The following is a 20,707-nucleotide window of genomic DNA, read 5'->3' as shown; positions in this document are numbered from 1 at the left end:
CTCGTTTTTCGTACTGTATGCATCCTCTTCTGTGTGGACCCACGTCTCCCGTGGCAACACAAAATCTGATTTGGATGACAAATACTTTCCGGCTCTGGAGGGTGGATTGTTTTTGCAAACTCCACCCAGCTTGTGCTCAAAATTGAGGCCCGAGCGCTTCTTTTCAAGGACTGTTTGACATCCGCTGGGCGTGAATGTGGTCTGTGGGGACGCAGAAAACACGGTGAGGATGAAGTATCAGAAGCTCTTTTCTGGTAAACACGAGAACAACAGCGCCTCCGAGAATACGAGCCACGGACAGCCCTTCGTCTCGCTGTGGTCGTGTGAATACCTCACTGCAGCGTGGTGATTTCAAACCCTTCAGATGACCTTTGACCCTGTGAAACTTGTGACATCACATTTTCTTGTACTGCCTTGTGACGTCTGCAAACATAATAAACCACAAATGTGACACAAATCTGCAGCTTTTAAAGAAATTATCCCCAAAACGTTCAAATTTCTCAACAAAAGTTACAGCAGTTTAATGCTACAAACGTAGTACAAAATGTCCTGCAAATGTCCAAAAAGGCATATAGAAAAGACATCTATACTACGTCCAGAAAAGACATCTTTATGACGACGTCCAGAAAGACATCTGTATCACGTCCAGAAGAGACATCAACATGATTTCCAGAAAAGACGTTAATATGATGTATGTCATATAGATGTCTGGACGTAGTATAGATGTCTTTTCTGGACGTCATATACAAGTTTTTTCTGGACTTGTAGCCACTCAGTTTTTACTTTTGTATTTATTATTGATTTTGCTCACTGAAAGACAAAAACAAAACAAAACAAACAACAGCAAAAACCCCAAAAAACTAATAAAACTTTATTTATCTCAAGGGAAATTGCAGCAGATGCAAAACAAAGTTGGGAGAACTAAAATAGCAAAGTAAAAAAGCACGGCTTAGCAAACCTACAAAACACAAAACAAAAACTTAACAGTCAGGTGCAAATGTAAAAACTTGTTCACATATAGGTTCAAAATATAAAATGTAACACCCAGCTAATTGTAGGGAGAAAATATAAAAATTAGATAACATTAAAGTGCAAAATATAATTAACAGTAATGTGCAAGCAATATATAAATAATAATAATATATAATATATTCAATGATTTATCAAAGAACAATAAATATATTTATTTTAGTTATTTTAATAAGTAGTGGTTCAAAATAAAATAATTACTTATGATAAATTTGCTTATGAACGTGGCTGGGCCTTAAAAGCACGGACCCTGGGACGACCTCTACTAGGCCCACAATAAAAGCTGTGTTTAAATACCACCACTGCTACTACTACTACTACTGCTGGTAGTACTACTACTACTAATACTACTGGTGCTCATGCTACAGTTACACGACTAAAATCAGTGATATGTATAAGTATGTCTTCTGAATAAACTGTGGAAAATGAATGTCCCGTTTGTGACTGAGCTAAAACTTAATTGTCTATTTCTATAACATTAGATATTTAATTTTTGTATTTTTCTTAAAAATAATTCTTATAAAATGTATTTTATATATTATTATTAGTAGTAGTAGTATTAGTATTAGTATTATAATAATAAAAATTATTATTATTATTATTATTATTATTATTATTATTATTATTATTATGTATGAATCTTTGGATTGTTATTGTATTGATAGATGAGGAAAAACAAAACATATTTTTTTTTTACCAAAAATACATTGTCTATTTCTGTAACATTACATATTTAACTTTTTTTATTACTTTTAAAAAAAATGTGTTTTATATTATTATTATTAAAATAATAATAATAATAATTATTATTATATTTTCAGATGGTACAATTAGTTTTTATATTAATTTATTTGTGGGGAACCTTTTTTTGCGTATTTTGTTTTCCTCATTTGACGTCAGACCCCTGGATGTATTATAAGGAAGTTTGACCTTTTCTGTGACGTCACTTCCTGTCAGGCTGGAGGGAGCTACCTACGCGGAAGTAAGTGCTAGCTAGGTCTCCTGTCAATAAACTGTCGCGACGTGCTAAAAAACGCCTAAAAAAGCTGTGATTCTTCCTCCGCAGACTGCTGGGACTTTGTCTAAAGTGTGTTGATAAGTGAATGTTTGAAACGCGCGTTCTTGTCGCGCGCACAGGTGTTTTTCTCGTGACTCTTCCTCAGGTGTGTTGACAGAAGCGCAGGTTTACCGCGTGACGGTACCTGTGTCATGTAACTCAGGTTTGTTTCTCGTAGTTTGGCGCATTTTACGCGCTCTCCACTCTCCTGGGTGTCCTTTTCGGGCTTTTGACTTATGTAAGTTTATAATTTATCGTTTAAAAAAAAAGTAACGTTATCGTTACTTTTTACCGCCTGGTGACGTCATTAAAAACCCAACATATTTGGCATATGGAGCAAATACATGCAATTTCCACTATGTGCACTGTCACAATCAATGTTACTGCTAATTATTGATATATACTTGGCTTTGATACTATAACAGCAACTACTACTACTAATATTAGTTATAGTTTTATACTGTATACAGTATTTTGAAAATAATTTTGTGTTTTTTTATGTAAACACATAGTGGCATCATGACGAAAACCTGCCATTTAAAGTGTTAGAATTTGTGAATATTTGATATTTATGATTAGGACTGATGTTGGTTAAAAAAAAGTGTGCAGAGCGGTATGAGTGTGAGTATTTGTGCAGAAATTAATTTATATAAATGATTGTAATATAATGGAGGGATGTTTCAGCTTTTTTGAATTTAGAGTAAGAATTTAACAATTTGGAAACTGGAGCAACTTCACTTTTCTATTGCTACTTTCAGACTATCACAAATATTTAAACCTTGGGCGTATTGATGTGGTATTTTTGTGGTTTTCTTGTACTTTTTCCTGTGTTTTTGACAGAATTCAAGCCAATTAGCTCATGTTTCAAGGCTAAATGGTACAGCTACTTATTTAGTCATCCTGCAGAATTAATGTGCACATTTCACATGAAGTTCATGCACTGACTTCATTTTGTTTTCATCCAGAGGAGAGAACAAATCCCCGGCTGGTTGGCGTGAGAGCAGCGCTCCTCATCGACGTCACTAAACCCAGATTCTGCAGAAAGATGAAGTGCAGTGTGAGGTAAGATGAAGCCACACACATCTGCATGTTTGCTGATCCCCAGTCCCTTTAATGCAGCTTGTATTGACGCCCATGCAAATGCTGTGTATCAGATTGGAGCATTCACTACTATAGTACAATAGTTTATAAATACATATTGATACTGCGACCTCTACTGTGACAGCTGCTCATGCCTCAGTGCTGGCATGCTGTCTAAAATCACACACTGTAGCAGCATGATGCCAGTGATGTTTGGCTGTTTGGTTGTGCGTAAAAAGTAGAACGGACTTTGTAGCAGCCCTTTTTATGATGGCCGATAACATTAAAGTGCAAAGAAAGTGTCAGCATGGGAGGAACTTTTACTTTGTAAGACTGCAGGGATCTATTCTCCTTTATTCATTTTCATTTAAATTTTGGCTTGACTTTATAAAAAACAGTTGCAGGGAACTTGCCGTATTTGATGTTGAACGTTCCAGATTTGATAAAGCTTTTGCTAAAGGCATTTAAACAAAGTTTTGTGCTGGAGTTTTTTATATTCCAAATTTTAAATATTGGAAGAAAGATCTCTATTTTTTGTGTAAATGCATATTGGTTCCAAAAATTGGTTATTGGTGTCATTAACTACTAATAATTGTGTCGGCCCTGACAAACCAATATTGGTCAACCCTAAAAGTTGTCCCTTTCGTGAACTTTTAGGCTCACATTAAATTGTGTTTAGCTTTAAATGTGTGAGACAAAGCAGTTCTGTTCAAGCTTTTACGAAGTACAGAAACTGATTCAACAAAACATCTTTTAATATCCACTTTGTTTAACATCCGAGCTCCGTTTTTCCATCGGCACTGACCCCGAGGACCATTACATTGATTCCTCGCTGCTTTTTACTTCATAACAAGTGCGATCATACAACCTCTCCACTCCCCGAGCCTGAAAATATCCTCGATTTTGAAGTCACGCGGTGCACAAATGAAACCCAGCGTGGTAATATGAAGCAGGATATGTAACCTCACAGCTCCTCTGGTCCAAATAGCAAGTGTTAAATGAGAGACGAGTGGAGTCTTTGAATAAAGAAATACATTCTTATTGGGGAGGTGAGGGGCTGACAATGAACCCCCTCGCTCCGAGTCGAGCCTGCGAGAGGCCGACTTGTTCATCCCTTGTTATGCTGCTAATGTGTATGATTTAAGGGGGAATTATGCACATCTCAATGTGCCTATAAATGACATTATTCATGCACAGGTGCTGCACTAAGCAGCTCCTGAATGATAATTAAGATAATCTTTCTCTCTTTTTTTCTTCCTTCACGCTCGCTCGCTCCCTTTTCTCACGGATCCACTTTGTTCAGGCAATATCTCCTGTGTCAATACCTCGCTAGACTGCAGCCCCTCTCTCTCTCAGCCATTGTCTGATCCTTATTCAGCACTAAAACCCGCACTAACAAGTGAGACCACGTCTATGTTTCTCCCCCGAGCCTGACGGTATTTCTGAGAAATAACGTGCCAAGTTGAATTAAAGTGAGAGAATAAAAAAAAAAAGAAAAAACTTTTGCAAGGCAGAAACTTGGCTGCGGCATTCCCGAGGGAATTCACCGCGCAATGAATTTCTCAAACGAGAATATGAAGACATTGATGTCGAGCACTTTGCATATGATAAGCTCTTTTTCCATAAAGAGAAATGATTAGTTTTGGAATGGTTAGGAAATGTTGCCGGGGAAAAAAAGTGTTCCCGGCTCTCAGATATTAAGGACATTTAGAATACATTAAAAAAATAGAGAAATTTTGTCATAGTTAGTAGGCCAAAATTATGGTTTAAACTCAGGTTTTCTGATAAAAAATGCACTGAAGCTAAACTTTCTTTCTTTGCACACATGCATTACTTTTTTTCCTGCTGTGTTTGGACAGTAGTGAGACGCGCGGTGCCAAATCCTGCTCTCCGAGTGCATCATGACAGAGATAGAGTTAGTGAATCCAGCTTGGTTTGTGTTATTGGGGAGAACCAGAGGCTTTCGGGGCTGGAACCCCTCTCCACTGTGGTAAACAGTGAGTGATGATTATCGTCGCTAACAGAGAGGAAATCCAGCTGTATTGTTTTAGCACGGCCACTTGTTTACAAGAACCTCTCTCCGGTGGATGGGCCGCGCTTTATTCAGTTTTCTTTTGTGTGCAAATCACTCGTTTTGTTTGTATTTTTTCCATTTTCTTGTTGTGTTACGCTCCGAGCCGGGCCCTCTCTCCGGCCCACGTTGTGGAAGGGAAGCCATCCAGTGTCTCCGCGGCCCGCAGCTGGGTTTCATTACCCGGCTTTTGCCACACCCTTTCGTTTCAAACAAACACGCTGGGTATGTGTACCACAGCAGGGACAAATTGGAGCTGCAAATAATTCAGAGCTTTTGTTTTAAACTGCGATGGGTGCCAGAAAGGGGGCGTTTCTTGGTTTAAGTGAGGTGTCGGCACAAGAAAAGTGACATATCAAAGATGGACAGTCACATGTGTGCTGTACTTAAGTTAATTTGACTCGAGTTTTTCCATTTTATGTTACTTTATTCTATAATATCAAATTACTCCTCAACATTTCAGAGATGAACACTCTTTTTTATGCTCAACTGCATTTAACTGAAATCTGCAGATTAAGTTTTACATATAAAACACACAATAAGCTGATTAAATATCATTATAATGCATATTAAAGCTGCACTAATCACTATTTCGATGTTAAAAATGGCTCAAATCATGATATAAAAGCGGTAGCTTTTAGTAAAGAGCCCACAGGGATCAATATCAGTGCTGCAGTTCCCTTCATTTCTGTGAAGCATTTTAGTGTTTTTCAGCTCATTGTTTTGGTTTTCTGTTAAATGGCAGACAGACAAAGTTATTGGCGTGATTTAGACCAAAACAGAACAAAAAAAAAGATTGAATATTGGAGTTAAATTCATCATTTGATAGAAATGCAGCTCTGTGTTTCTGTGTGGCTTTGTGTCTGCTGGATGTGTAAATAGGCAGCTGTAGGCTAACATGTGCACCATAGCAGCTTTTTGAGGGGATAATATGTCATTGCTGTGTTTTTTAGCTTATTCTGCAGATCCAAGGTTGCAAAAAAAAAATTAAAAATTAATGCAGCTTTGAGCCAAAAGCACACTTGGAGCGACTGCAAAGGCCACATGCCCTATTTTGCAAATGTTGAAGGTGCAATATCTGAACAGAAGTGAACATTAACGTAGCAGAAAACTGCTTTTATTCATGTCCTCACTGGCTAGATAACTGCCGCCATTGTGTCCTGCGCACTACCTGAGCTGGGCGTGCACAAAAGAGCTGCTCGTACAGGACAGTATGACGGGAGCACTTTTGGCTCTGGCAGCACTGTTGCCATTGTTAAAACTTTTAGGCTTTTTGCACGTCTTGTGTGGCTGGTAGCTGATTAGAGTGGCTGCAGACTTTTGTTTTTCTTTTAAATGCATGTGTGTCACTTTGAATCATTCTGTGTCCCCTCTCTAAATTCAGAGGTTTTTGCGGGTTTGTGAATGCAGCGCAGGCAGAGCTCTCCATTACTACTTTTTTCCCTCAGCTGCAGTTTTTGACTTGCAAAAGCAACTGCTGTGAGTGAATGCAGACTTTTAGACCCAGCAGACTGCGCAGTTAAGTTCCACCAAGTTTTACTGCTCCATTTGTGCCCAGAATACACCGTACAAACAGTGCATATAATTCAGCAGTGCTCCTAATTAATGGTGCAGATCCAGAAATTGAAAGTCTCTTAGTGACGGTCGATGTTTTAATCGTGGCAGGCTGCCACAAATACATGAATGGGTGTGAAACCTTGTACCATTAACACTTTTAGCTCTGTCAGCACTGCTGTCGTTATCAATTCTTTTCTGCACCATTTCGGCTCAGCCATCTTCATGTTTACGTGTTGCATCCAAGGTGAGAGCCGTGTGCAATCCCACCCTGACTATAAATGATGTATACTGTGTACCGCTCATTGGCCCATGTAACACCTTTCTGTGAAGTTTAATGAAAATTAAGCCAGTAGTTTTTTTGGTCATAGAGTTGAATACATGACACCCGTTTGTGAAGGCAATCATCCTGTTTGGGTAAAATTGTGCATTCTGCTAAAAACTTCTTTTATTTTTGCCACTTTGGTATATTTTTGCAAAAAATATTTGCTTTACTTACAATGGAGTTTTTTTCAAAGCAGCTAAATATGTATTTTAAACACCTTTTTGGTGCTGTGGCATGTGTCCACCCTTTCAGTTCTGCAGAAAGTTTTACATTATGACTTTTTTCAAAAGTAAATGTTGGTGTGGGATGGACATCATTTTGCAGAGTGGTTTATGGCTGTGGTAAAGCTGTCATTATAAAAGCCCTCCAAATCCAAATGAATAAAACGCGTTTGCTTGTCTCTGCCTTCCAGAATTTTCTGATATTGGTCCTATTGGCAGGAAAACAGCTTTTGTTCAAGACCTTCCAAAATGTGTCTGATGATGAAAGAAAAAAAAAAGAAGCTTTTTTGTTGTCTGATGTCACTGCAGAGGTGTGGTTTGGCGAAGGTCAGGTCAGTCTCCAAAGCCAAGCTGGGATTAAAGCATAAGAGAATCTAAATCAAGAGAATAATTTGAATTAAGTAGAGTTACACAGTAATTAGTGACACTTAACAGGCTCTGCAGCAGCTCTCACTGCACTGTTAAAGAAAAACCTTGGACCGCAGAATACATCTGTCATCGCTGCAGTCGCAAAAGGCAGAATTAACTTCCTCTAAAACCCAGATTTCCTCTGCAAATGACACTGAATCATATATATTTGAACCGTGCCTCCTGGCTACAGCGTGTCCTGAAATGTCTTTAATAAGGATGAGGATGTTAAAGGGGCTGGTATAGCTCCAGTTTTAAATTAGAAATAACCCGGCAGAACGCTTGACTTACAGAAAAGGTTAGGTTTAAACACAACACATTAATCTCTGCTTCTCGTTTGCACATTTATGGATCTGAGTCAGTGTGTGCGCGGGTCTCGGCGCGCGTGTGTTTTCTGGACGGAAACACCCACTGCCATTAACCAAAATATGAAAAAGCAATTACAGAAATGAGTGCGCGGGGAGAAGTGTCCACTGATATCCTGAGTAAAAAATGAAAAGGCAAATTTTTAAATCAGTGTTTCTGTGGACGGAGGTTTGTCCGTGCAGTCGGCTTAATCTAAATATGATAAGGCAAAGATGAAAATCAATAATTATTTGGAACATAATATACTCAGAGGATGCCGCTGCCATATATCAGCGCTCCCAACAGCAGCAGGAGTGTGTGCTCACAATTTCCACCTGATTACAACGACGCCGGCTCATATCTGTTTTCAGCGGCTGTGCGTCTTTATTCCTTTTTTTGTGGCAGAAATTGCAGCTTTTACTGATGACAGGCAATTTGAAAGTGCCCTTGTTGAATAGTCACAGGTGCCATGTTGTTTGAATCAAGCTGCAAATAGCTGAAGTGGTTTTTATTTTTTTATTTTTGTCAGCGTGCAGGAAGAGAACACACAAAGTCTGCTCAGAGAGGAATGTGGTTTTATGTGGCCATTAGCAGATTGGAGTTTTACTCGCACTAATATTTTACAGAGGCAGCAGTGGAGTCGCGGGCTGAGTCGGACCACACTGGGTCAAAGCAGACAACTTCAGTTTGGAGTTTTTGACCAGTGGTGGCGCTCTGGAGCGACGTGTCTATGAGCAGGTCCATGTTTGGTCTGCCTGCTGATGACCTGCGAGACTTGCTTTTTGCTTATAAGAGTAGTTGCCTCTTAAAAGTGTCCAACCGGACTCACACTGGGTTTGATATTTTTGGATGTTTACAGTAAGATCATCTTGGTGGAATAGGTAACCTATGTTTCTGAATATCTGTCAGTTTATTTTTTAAATCATCATGAATTACTCTTCACATCTGCATGAATTTTATACGTATTTCAAAAGAAAATACGTCGCTTTGAGGCTCTCCAGTTCCCCCCTCCATGAATGCTGCTGGTATGAAGGGGTATTTCCTTTCATGTAGGTGCACAACACATGTGCTTGTTGGCAGCCGACTGTAGAATGAACGCACAATGGCGTCGCTAATTTGTTTTAACCAAATATTCTTTAGTCTCGCTCAGCTAAAAACCGAAATCTGCAAATCTGTCAGCCTGTCGTTTACCGCTAAGCCTGTTCAGCAGCTTACCAGTGTCATCTTTACGTCACCTGCTCACCTGACCTTAACAGACACGGGACTGCCAATAATATACATTTTTTGTTATTTTCGCATTAAAAAAAGATGTGTTTGGCCTGGCGGAGGTTCTTGTTCAGTGTTTCCAAAAAATAGAAATCTTTATGGGTATGTGAATGCAGCGCAGGTTTAACTCGTTTTTTTTCGCCCTCAGCAGCAGTTTGATGCCTTGAACTCGACCTGCATGAGTCGTGTGTGAGCGTCGCAGAACCTGTTGTTTTTTTTTTTGGTACCCGTGTTAACAAGTGTGAGCAGCCACTCTGCCTGTGTGAGCAGCGCTGCTCAGGCATGTTTCAGCTGCTCGTCTGCCGCAGCACATCTAGAGAAATGGTGGCTCGCCAATTTTTTCCCGCGTGCCGCGTGTTGTCAGCAGAAATAGACAGTAAGAATGGTGTTTTAGTAATTATATTGACTTTTTACCACTTTTTACTACAGTTTCAATGTCTTTTTCTGTCACAGATATGAGGAAATTCAAATGTATCTGTTTTAATTCAAACTTTCCTGCACTTCCATTTCAAAATAAACGTGTCTGGTGGACTTGAATCCCATCAGTTGTTAACACAAAGCATTATAATTGTGATACAATAGTTTGCCAGGACTATGTTGTGGACAGTGCAGGAGCTGCACGACTTCATAAAATCAGTGGACTATGTGCTGCTTAAAGAAAAAAAAAAAAAAAAAAATGTCGTACTCGTAGCACATGCTGGACTAGACCCGAATGGTATATACCAACAGCACTCTGAATGAACGGCCCAGCTCCAAAAATATAAAGCGGTCAGTGCATGGCGGCAGATGTTTTAATTGTTGCATGCCACCACAATATAAATGGATACGTAGAAAAACATCGCTGTTAGCCGGTGTCGCGTGCAGACCTTGCCACAGTTGTAAATGAAACACTGCATAATGTCACGAACATTATTGATCAATAGCCTTGTTGAATGTTGCGCGTGAGAGACCTTTTGTTTTTTGCCCGCAAAAGCTAACTGTTTTGTAAACAAAAGCTCCAGTGCGATCAAATCCCTCTCCGAAGCTTTGTAAATCCAGGCCTTGAACTGCTGTGGGTCTATTTGGGGTGCTATCAAAAGTGAATCATAATCATCATTATTGTGACGCAGAATATCTTCTGTGATCATTTTATCAGTTGGTTCATGTTGAAAACAGTCGTGGTTGTTGTTAGCCGTCCCGATGATGCCACATAATCGCGAATTGTTCTTTTATTCGGCGTGATTAGGTCAGTAATCGCAGTAGTTGAAACACATACCAAATCTAATCTTGATAAACAGTTCAGAGTTGTTTCTGACGCCGTCAGTTTCTGCAGTTTCCAGCATTCTGCGTCTCTGCTAACCCCTCAGATTTCTGTCTTTTGTCTTTCACCTACGTTTCATTACTTTCGTTTCTGCAACAAAAGAGCGTGTGGTGGTTCCCGAGCTCGTCCTCGTCTCCAAACATGTGTATGCGAGTGTGTGTTTGTGTCATATCATTTTCAATATCCTCATCTCTAAGATCAATGCACAGCAGAATCAATGCAAACATTGAAGGAGTGATGTGTGCAGGGGGGTGGAAAACATCTTTGTTCCCTCTCCTCTTTAGAGAGCTTTAGCCGCCCGTCTTCACTGAAGCGTATCCAGGATGGTGCCTGATGTTTCCTTGGCAAAGGAAAAGTCGGTAAATATACAGAGAAGATTCATCTCGGTTTGAGTTTCTGCGGCACCACATTACTTTAGGGGTGAGTTTTTTTTTTTCCCCCTGCGCTTTTTTTCGTTCAGCGGTCCTGGGCCCCTTTGTGTGATTGAAGCTCAAAACGGACCAGGAAATGCAAATAATCCCGGTTTCTGAAAGACGTCCAGTGACGTGATTGTTGGAAACGGTACGAGGAGGCCGGCCGGCTCGCCACATTAAAGGCAGAGTTTGAGCGAGAGATGACGTGGAGACTATGAGAGCGGGGTTAAGGTTAAGCGAGAGGAGAAGGATCTTCAAAGCCTGCTAGGTTGGCCCTGCCTGATAGGATGGGTAGTGACGAGATGTGTCCCTTTTTATTAATAGCATTCACCAGAGTTTCTTGTTTCTGCTCTTTTCCAATTGTTCTACAATCACCGCTGTGCGGGACACATCGAGAGGACTCCGTTTCACAGCTGCGCTGCAAATTACACCATGATTAGATGCGAAAGGAGGCAGCTGAAGGATCACTTTTTGATTGTTTGGACATGTCTTGTTTTCTATCCTTAATTTTAGGTCCTTTTATCACTTTGTTAAAAGCACTTCACATTAAGAATCCCTTTCAAACGTGATTTCTCTTAAAATACATGGAAATGTCCCAAAAAAATACACAAGATATTAGTTAAAAAAGTTACAAGAACTAAATAGTAGCGAAAAGGGAAGTTGTCTTTGAAAAAAAGTAATGTATAAAAAATCCTGAGAAAATGTTTTTTTTTCTGTAGCTTACTTATATTTATTTGTAAACAGTAGTTTTCTTTATATTTTTTTTCTGAGTTATTTGATAATTTTACTAATTAAAACGTGAAAAAAAAGTGCTAAATGGGTATAATCAATAATATGATATAAATTATAATTTTTGTTTCTCTCAAACCTACTCTTTCAAAATATATGAGGTTGTATATGAAGTTCTAAAAACCTCTATTTTAGTACATTTTTTTTTAGATAATTTTTTAGGTAAAAAACCTTTTTGTTTTTATAAAAATTTGTTTAAAATTTGAAGTTTAATATCAGACAATAAGAGCTCATGAGATCAGATGAATATGGGATTGGAACCCCAAAGTTCTGCAGTACAAACATGTATTTGTTGTGTTTTTTTTTGGACATTTCTTAAAATTTTACTTCTTTTGTGAAAATAGTTTTGACTGCTCTAACAACTATAAACCTGACACAGTCAAATATTTCTTTAAAGGGGACAAAAAAATCACACTATTTGCCACTAAGATACAGTTTTTTTGGCATGCACGTTCTTAAGCTGCCCAAAAAAGACGAGATGTTGTTGATCGTCATTTTTGACTTGACAGGTCAGGAGGGTTTTTGTTGCATTTTGTCAGCGTTGCATGGACATTGCGAGGATAATCTAGCAGCTCTGACGTCTTGTTGTCCCTGAAATGCAATCAGCATGTTCTGATAAACTCTGCAGTTGCGTCTCTGCATCAATGTCACTGAGACATGTGATGCACTTGTGTGATGGATTTCTAGTAATTCTTTTGCATCTTATCAGCCCTAAAAAACAAATAAAGGTTCAAAAATGTGTTAGTATCGAGAAAATATCGCTGTGGAGATGCACAGATAGCAACATTTGTAAAAGCTTTATTTTTCCACTAACACAAGTTTCACTTTGCCTCCAAAAACTCCTCAATTATCATAATAATTTAGCAGCAGTGGTCGTCTTCATATCCTCTGCTGTACAGAAGTGCATCAGACACTATTTCAGAGATGGCTGATTTGCATATTATGATGCGGCCACTGCCCATCATCCCTTCTCCTCATTAAACATCCGGTATCTTGCCGCCTTTTTTCGTCTGTTTTTAGAAAAAGGGACTAAGAAGAAAAAAAAATCTCGATTCAGCCGCTTTAATTCTCCTCAGCGGACTTGTAATTGGTGTTTACGTGATTGGCTTTTACTCCGTTCGCTGCTTCCCCCCCCATAAATCCTTGTCAATCTAAAGTCAGTCTAGCATGTTATCAAGCGAACAGAAACAAATAATGCCACAAAACACCACAGTAAACATTCCATAATTGACTGTTTAGGAGCGCGATCATCAGTTAGGGTTTGATTCGAGGATGTAATCTGCTTTTCGCGGATGCCAGGCCATCCAACCAAAAATGGGCACGCGAGCTAATGCAGCTCTAACCTCTGAGCCATTTATGCTCGTCGAACGCACTTGTAATGATTAAGTTTGAAAGAGCCATGTTTTATCATCGGCCAACACAAGAGTTGACAATCTTAAGACCTTCAACTAGAAATAATTAGGATCTATTTGAATGCTGAGTGTGGTGCACAGCGCTGAGACAAGAGCTAAGCTTGTTAACGAATGTGGTGGCAATTAAATGGCTCATCCCCCCCCTACTGTTTATGTTTTTTTATCACCTGAAAATTGATTATAATTCTCAGCATTGCTTGACCATAAAGTTTCAAAATCTCTGCCAGCCTAATTGAAAATGCCCGGCATTGTTTTTTTTTGTGAGGTTTTTTAAATTGTTTCCCCCCACAAAAGACCAAAAGTATTTTTAGCTCCCCCGCAGATCCCACATGAAACCTGAGCCGGCGACATGGTTGAAATTAGTCCGCGCTGCTTATTTGAATGTTTTCCCCCCTTTTCTTCCTCCTCCTTGTTAATTTCTCCACATAGTTTAACATTAAAAAAAAAAAAATCAGGTCAACCTTTAAGATTTATGAGCAGAGAGGAGAAAAAAAGAATTAATGGTATGCTATTTTTATTCAGTCAGTCGTCTGTTAATTTGGTATGACCTTAGTCAAAGGCGGTGAAATAACAAACTCTACTTACTTCTTCTTAAGACCAAACCCCTGGTCTCCCATGTTGCTTTGCTGCGAGAAGAGAAGGGCCCGCTGCCAGTTTCTTTAACTCTTATCTGCAAAACTCAACACGCAGGATTTTCAGGACATCAGTGGCACTGAGAAACCAATACTCTTTCATCTCGTTTCATAGCGTATTGTTTCAATTAAGCAGTTTTTTTTATTAGTTGATTGAAAATTTGAAACAATAAAAAGCTCCTCGAGTATTCAGACAAGCAATCCTGACAGCCAAATGAGGCTGCTCATCAACGGACGAAACGGCGGCCAATAAAGGTCGCCGCGTCACCTCTTTGTCCGTTCACCAAAGCAGAGGTGCGTCACCTCCTTTATTTCCCACCTTTTTCTCGCCGAGTGTGACTCTCCTCCTGACAGCATCCAAACTTTGCAGCCTCGGAGCTCCGGAGCGCTCACAGGCCCCCCATTGAAGCATCCCTGCAGGGGTTTTCTTCTCACAGAGGCGAGAGGGGAGGGGGTGAAGGTGAAAGTTTGGCACCCAGCGGCAGATCTCCAACAGCGGAGGCCTTTGTTGCCAGGTCGCTCGCACTCGGCAACGTGGAGTCAGGTGGCCTCTGACCTGACCTCTACGAAGAGAGAACCGGTGGGCCGAGAGCTTGAAATAAAAAAAGAAAGGTTAGAAGAAAAGACGGGATTGGAGGAAGGGGAGATTGTGGGGGGACGGCGTGAAACAAAGTGTTCAGAAATAGGTCAACCAGTATCTCATTTTTCTTGCTAAGCTTGTAATCACCCCTGACAGGCACACTGTGGAACGGGCTATTCACTCTGAATTCAGGGCTCATCGTTGAATTACGGACCCTAACCATCCGTCTCATGATGTAAGGGAACATTTAGAAGATGGAACTTCTTTGTTCTTGATTTATTTTGCTGACAAGGACGAGTTGCCTGTGTCCGTCTGCAGTTGTCTTCTGGTCGATGATGTTTGTAGCGTCTCCGCAGAAGAGAAAAAGGGGACAGTGTTGATGTTTTGCTCGAGGGCGTCTTTAGGGAAGACAAAGGGTTATTCATTCACTTCCTCTGACCTGTCCGGGCAACTTTGGACTTTGAGCAACCCCAACTTGCAAGAAAGATGCATTTTTTTAAAAGATGCAGATAGTTTTGGTTTTCTGTTTCCTCGACAGAAAGTAGCTCCTTTAAAAAGTGTCCACATCAGGCTTAATGGATTATCCAGTTCTGCTATTGAATGTTTGAATTGACATTTTTCAGTGCTGAGAAAACTCAAATATTGATCACGATTTTCACTTCTGGTTGTTATATGAACATGATAGTGTTCGATCTGTATTGTAGGTTGTCTGAGGTGTGTGATTTTACATATGTAGATATCAAAAACAGGTTCTCCTTGGATCCAAGTGCATTTATGAACTAAAATAAAGAAGTGAGAGGTTAGACTTGCAATTTCCTTTGTCAATAGTCTTATAGGTTTTAGCATGAGATCACGACATGAAAAGCCACCTTTCGTGTCCACATGATACATCCCTTGGTCACGATGTTACTGTATGCTTTTGGATGGCCGGATGGCATCTGCTGCGGCAGCATGATAGGCTGACAGTTGTCACTTGCTGAGAACGCACAAAGGTCCCTGTAGGGCGGGTAGGAAGGGGCGTTGGATGGATCCAACAAACCCTGGACTTTCATGCAGGAGTTCGGTGTTCGCTTTTGTCTGTATGATATATTTTTTGTACACCTAACCAGGTGTCCTTTTGGCTAAAGATCCATCCTACCTTGTGCATTTCCTGACATAACGGTATTGTCAAAAAGAAAGATACCCAGAGCGAAATATGTAGACGCAGAAGTCCGCTACAATGCAGCAATCTGTGATGACTTGGGTTGAGAGCGTGCTGGTCAGAAACAAAAAAATAGCGAGTTAAAAAGCCTTTAATCAATGGGCGTAGCGCCTGCACATTTCACGTCTTCATCAGAGCCCTGAAATCTTACTCTTCCTCCTCTTTTGGACATTATGATCTGCAAAATTGACATTTGACACCCTGTTGCATGTCAAATCAGGCGCCAGTCAATAAATGCATCCAAACATTGTTTACTAGCTTTTCATTCTTTGAAACCCGAGAAAATTAATTTGATTTCTTTCAAAAACAGAAAAAAACATAGACAGGAACTTGCCAAGAAATATGCTGCACACTGTAAAAAATACAGAAAAAGCAGAGAAAAAAAAATCTAATAATTAACTGAGGAAGGTTATTAGATATGATCACGAAATTAGGAAAAAACTGGGAAGGAACTGTGATTCTCTTAAATATTGAATGTCTTAGCTCTTTCTTGGGGTCATTTTCCTCTTTAGTTCTTTTTGTTTACTAATTTCCTTTTTAATTTTTGGGCCATTTCTTTATAAGTTGCATGTCGCCCTCTTCCCAGGTTTTTAAAAGATATCAAACCAATATGCTCAAGTTTAAAGGGTTAAATGTGAAGTTAAAACATTTGGCCCCTAAATCAGTGAATAATAAGATAAATACTCATAATCTCAATATTGTTAAAAATAATCATTATTGCCATTGTGACCATTATCATGCAGCCCTACAAATAAATTAACTGACTGCAGAGACCTTTGTTACAAAACCAGGGAAAATAAAACTCTGCCTGCCTAAAGGTGGATGAGAAAATGTTAATTTGGCTGAATTGACCCTTAAACCTTTTTTTTTTGCATATTTTCACCAGCAAATCAATAAGATCTTTATGAATTCCTCCCAAAACTAGATCAGAAATTCAAGCAGCCTGGAAATAATTGCGTCCTGCTGATGAATGTTCATCAGGAAGCGATTCCCCATCTCGCCGCAGATTTAAATGTGATCTTGTTAAGCCACCGAGGGACTGAATCTCGCCCATGGGTGGCCAAAGGATACTCTGTCGCTAATGAGGTGTGCACGGGCCCCGTGGGTAATGGCAGTGTCACGCCAAAGCTTTTTGACACCTCGGGGCAGCCGTACAGTATGGCCCAGGCCTCCTCGGCTGTCGGATGACATTCATTTGACGCTGAAACAATGAAACACGTCGACCATAAAACTGGGTTTTCATTGGTAGTTTTGATCCCTTCCACTCTAAATACCCATTTTAATATGCACTTTAGCCATTATGTCTGTGTTAATAAGAAGTCTCTTTGAGAATGTGCCCATTGTTGAGTGAGTCTGTTAATTATGACAGCTCAAAGTGCCGCTGTATTCTACTGACTCTTCCTCCTAAGAAGCATGATTATTCATCACCATGATAAGAATTAATATGCAGCAAGGCACGCTCCCCGAGAAATATTGTTGTTTTTTTTTTTCGTCTCTTGCACCAAATTTGAATGCTCCAAATTACACATTCAATCCATCTTTGTTTGTGTATTTAACCCTGTTAAACATGGCAGCACTTTGTGACTTTTAAAGACCCGTGGCTTATTGGACTTGGAGCTGGCATCGCTAAGTGACAATTTGGATTGTGTTTGCTATCAAATAAACACTTAATGTATCTGGGGATGTAAACAAATGTTCATTCTCCGCCACGCATCTGCTGGAAATAAAGCCTGAGCTTCAGCGCTTTCAACCAAAATGACACCAGTTGTGATGAAGTATTCACGGCGGCTGTATTTTTAGATGATTGGAACAACACGCTATCGTCATGTTGTGATGATATAATGGATTGGCCGCAGCTGACGAAGGTCAGAAAGGGAGCAGCACAATGAGGGAATCTCCGTAAGCCCCAAAAACTATAATGTGAAGGGATCAAAAACCCCTGCTGTTTGTATCCAGAGCATTTAATCAAACTGGCATTAGTTCAGCACTGTAGCTTAAACTTTGCTTACCTCCCAATCCGGGCCGGGAACTTCATATTGTTGACAGTAGCTTCGAATTCAGCCATAGACTCAGCAAGTAAAAGGATAAGATGGGCTTAAAGGGCTTTTTATAACCTGGCCATTCACCCTGATACACTGTCAGTCCAGAGGACACACTCAGTCCAGCACCTGTCTGACAGTCCAGGGAGCTTCCTGCCAGGACAAAGGACATTTTTTAGATTAATTAGCACGCAGATTTGTTGACTGTCGATTGCATTTTAATTTTATACCATCATTTGTCCAGTGAGAGTGCATTCTTGTCTCCCATGAAAGGTGATTAAAAAGGCTTTCAGTGCTGTAGTCAGGTCTCTTCGTGCATATATCCTGCAAAATCTCCCTTTTAAAAACTATTTTTTATCATTCAAAAGTGATAAAGGGCAACATGGTAGACATGCATCAAAACACCTGCACCTGTTGTTCCTATTTACTGACACCAGCAGCATCTTAAGCTCCTGCAGACTGAGAAGTTTAGCGCAGCTACATTTTGTGACATGGATCTGAATAAACTTTGGTACGACATCAGATTTGATGTGTGCAGACTGTGCGATATCACTGAATCGCTGGCTACGACCTACGTCCATCGACGTCAGTAAGCATGAACAGAGGGTCGTTGGCGTGCGTCATTCATCTACGCAGCTGTAGTTGTAGAGAAAAATGTAAACAAAGTCGAGGGAAGAGGAAGGGAATTTGGATGCGGCCATGGCTGGGGAAAAGAGGACAACTTGGCCCGCCAATTTTGCAAAGCTCAAAGTAAGTTTGAGCATCTATTAGCATTTAGAAATGTTGTGCTGGTCAGTGCGTCATTTCATGCTGCAGTTCTGTTGGCTGGTTAGTGGACGTCGGTCATGACAGCTGTGACTTTCTCATCCCCTTGAGATTCTCATCCCAAATATCACTGTCAGATATGTATCCCGGGCTGTCTTTGACTGCACCTGCCACGATGGTTATCTTTTGTCTGAGACAGCCCAAAATCGTACGGTGTGAGCCGGGCTTTAATGTTTATAATGAGTGGGTGAACTCATCAGGATACGCAGCTGTCCTGGTTACAAGCGTGGTGACGTGATGCTCTGTGACGCAGCCGATGTGTTCGTCATATCGTCATATCTGGTTCATATTGGTTTGCCATTAGGTGGTATGTTGAAGACTTGTGCTCGTGCAAGCTCTCGTTTTCTAAGAATGCTCATCAGGGCTTGGACGTCAGCTTACACTTTCTTGTATTTTTCGAGTTGGATTAGGAGTTGGTTACGCATTTTATTGACTAGGTTTGACCAAAAGTGCTGCATGCATGACTTAAAAGTAACCTGAACTTGGATTTAGTATCACTTTTTTTAAATATATCTATACATTTATTTTAAATGTTCTTATATATACACATGCATATATATCAAACATGCAGATATGCGTCTTGGCAGCCAAAGCACACACTGTGTAATGAGTGTATTAAACAAAACAACGACAATTTGAGTTCATAGTATCACGTTTTTAACAGGGCTGAGAGATGCGCTACATTAGATTTCCTGCAGTGGAAAAGGAGCAGATGTGTATTAACAGTAGTGCAGGTTTGAGTCATGCTTTGCCCTCTCACCATCCCACATTTAAACTTGTGTATAATGTTGCAGAAATGCCTTCAAACAATCAGCAACCAGAAAATAAAGCAGAGGCAGCATCTGACTGGCTGAAAACCAATTTCAGCTCGACGCAACAACCCTTCCATCAGATCAGAGCATTCATATGAGATCCCTGCAGCCAGTTAGGAGGCTGCACAGAGCCGTGTGTTTGTGCATGTTTGTCAGCACTTGTGTGTATGTATGAGTAGTTACGTATCCGCGATAATATAACTAAGAATCATGATGCAAGCTTTTCGCCCAAAGTGTTTTTGAGCTCATTTTCAAATGGTAATTTGCCTTATCCGAAGCAAACTCACTGAGTGTAAGTAAGTGATTATTTGCATGGCTGACAATCATTCAGCACGCCTGCGGTCTTTTTCCAAACTGCTCCAGTTTGTCCAGTCTTTGAAAAAAAAAAAAGGAAACTACTCAGGGAGGGCCAGTTCTCTTTGAAATATCCTTTCATTTACCTTATCATTAGACACAAATGTGGCATAGTTAACAATGAGTGAAAAAAAGAAAAAAAAACACAGGCAGCCAGTACTTCTTCATAAGGCTGATGAAGTCTTTGCAGCCAAAAATCTTCTTTGTGACTGCTGAATACAGACACAGCTAATCATTTTCAACAGCCACTTCTCTACTTCTTGGCATTCTTTTTGCTTAAACTTTCTAAGGTTTTGAGCACCTCAGGCTTTTTTCTTTTTTTTTTTTTATCAAAGCACCAAGTTTGGGCGCTCTTGTTTAATTGGTTATTATCCCATTAGAGGCATCATGTTGGTCGGTAAAGAGCGGTAACGACAGGATGCAGCGACAGCAGAACAATGCAGTGATTTAGTATCTGCACTCCCCCTCAATCACACTCAAATGTCAGCCACAGACTCATCAATGCCCCTAACCCTGAGCACACCCCTGAGACACACACATACACACACACGCACGCACACACACACACACACTCGTACACATAGCCCACATGACTACACACCAGCCCGGCATCAGGGCGGGCAGAAAACGAGGAGCGGGGAGATGGATTTTCCAGAACTTGCGCTGTCCGTTTTGGTCAAAATCAAACCCGCAGCAGTCAACATTATTGTTATTACAAGACCTGAACAGTCTCATTTTTCCCATTTTAACTAAATCGTTTTCAAGCAGCCATTCACCAGATTATGTGGCTGGAATTGACATGAAGGCACTTTAATGCTTTTGTAAAATAAAAAGCTTTTTATTGCAGTGCACACAACCTTTGCTTTAAAGTGACAAGTATCTGCAAAAAAATTATATTTTCTTAAAATCAGACGCAGAGATGCCGTAAGTGACGAGAAGACATGAACAGCCAACAATGTGGCTCTTAAGGGGCAGTTCACCCCAAAATCAGAAA

At 40.1% G+C, this 20,707-nt stretch overlaps 1 long non-coding RNA gene across 1 annotated transcript in view; it reads left to right on the top strand.

Moving 5' to 3' along the window:
- Positions 1–1,990: 1,990 nt before the first annotated feature.
- Positions 1,991–20,707, top strand: part of LOC121962892 — a 68,699-nt gene continuing 49,982 nt past the window's right edge. Inside the window, exons 1-2 of the long non-coding RNA XR_006107179.1 lie at positions 1,991–2,011; positions 3,052–3,148. This is a non-coding gene — a long non-coding RNA (uncharacterized LOC121962892). The remainder of the gene's footprint in view (positions 2,012–3,051; positions 3,149–20,707) is intronic.

Source organism: Plectropomus leopardus, chromosome 24, assembly GCF_008729295.1.
Source record: "Plectropomus leopardus isolate mb chromosome 24, YSFRI_Pleo_2.0, whole genome shotgun sequence".
Lineage (NCBI taxonomy): Eukaryota > Metazoa > Chordata > Actinopteri > Perciformes > Serranidae > Plectropomus > Plectropomus leopardus.
This window is presented reverse-complemented; position numbering and strand designations above follow the sequence as displayed.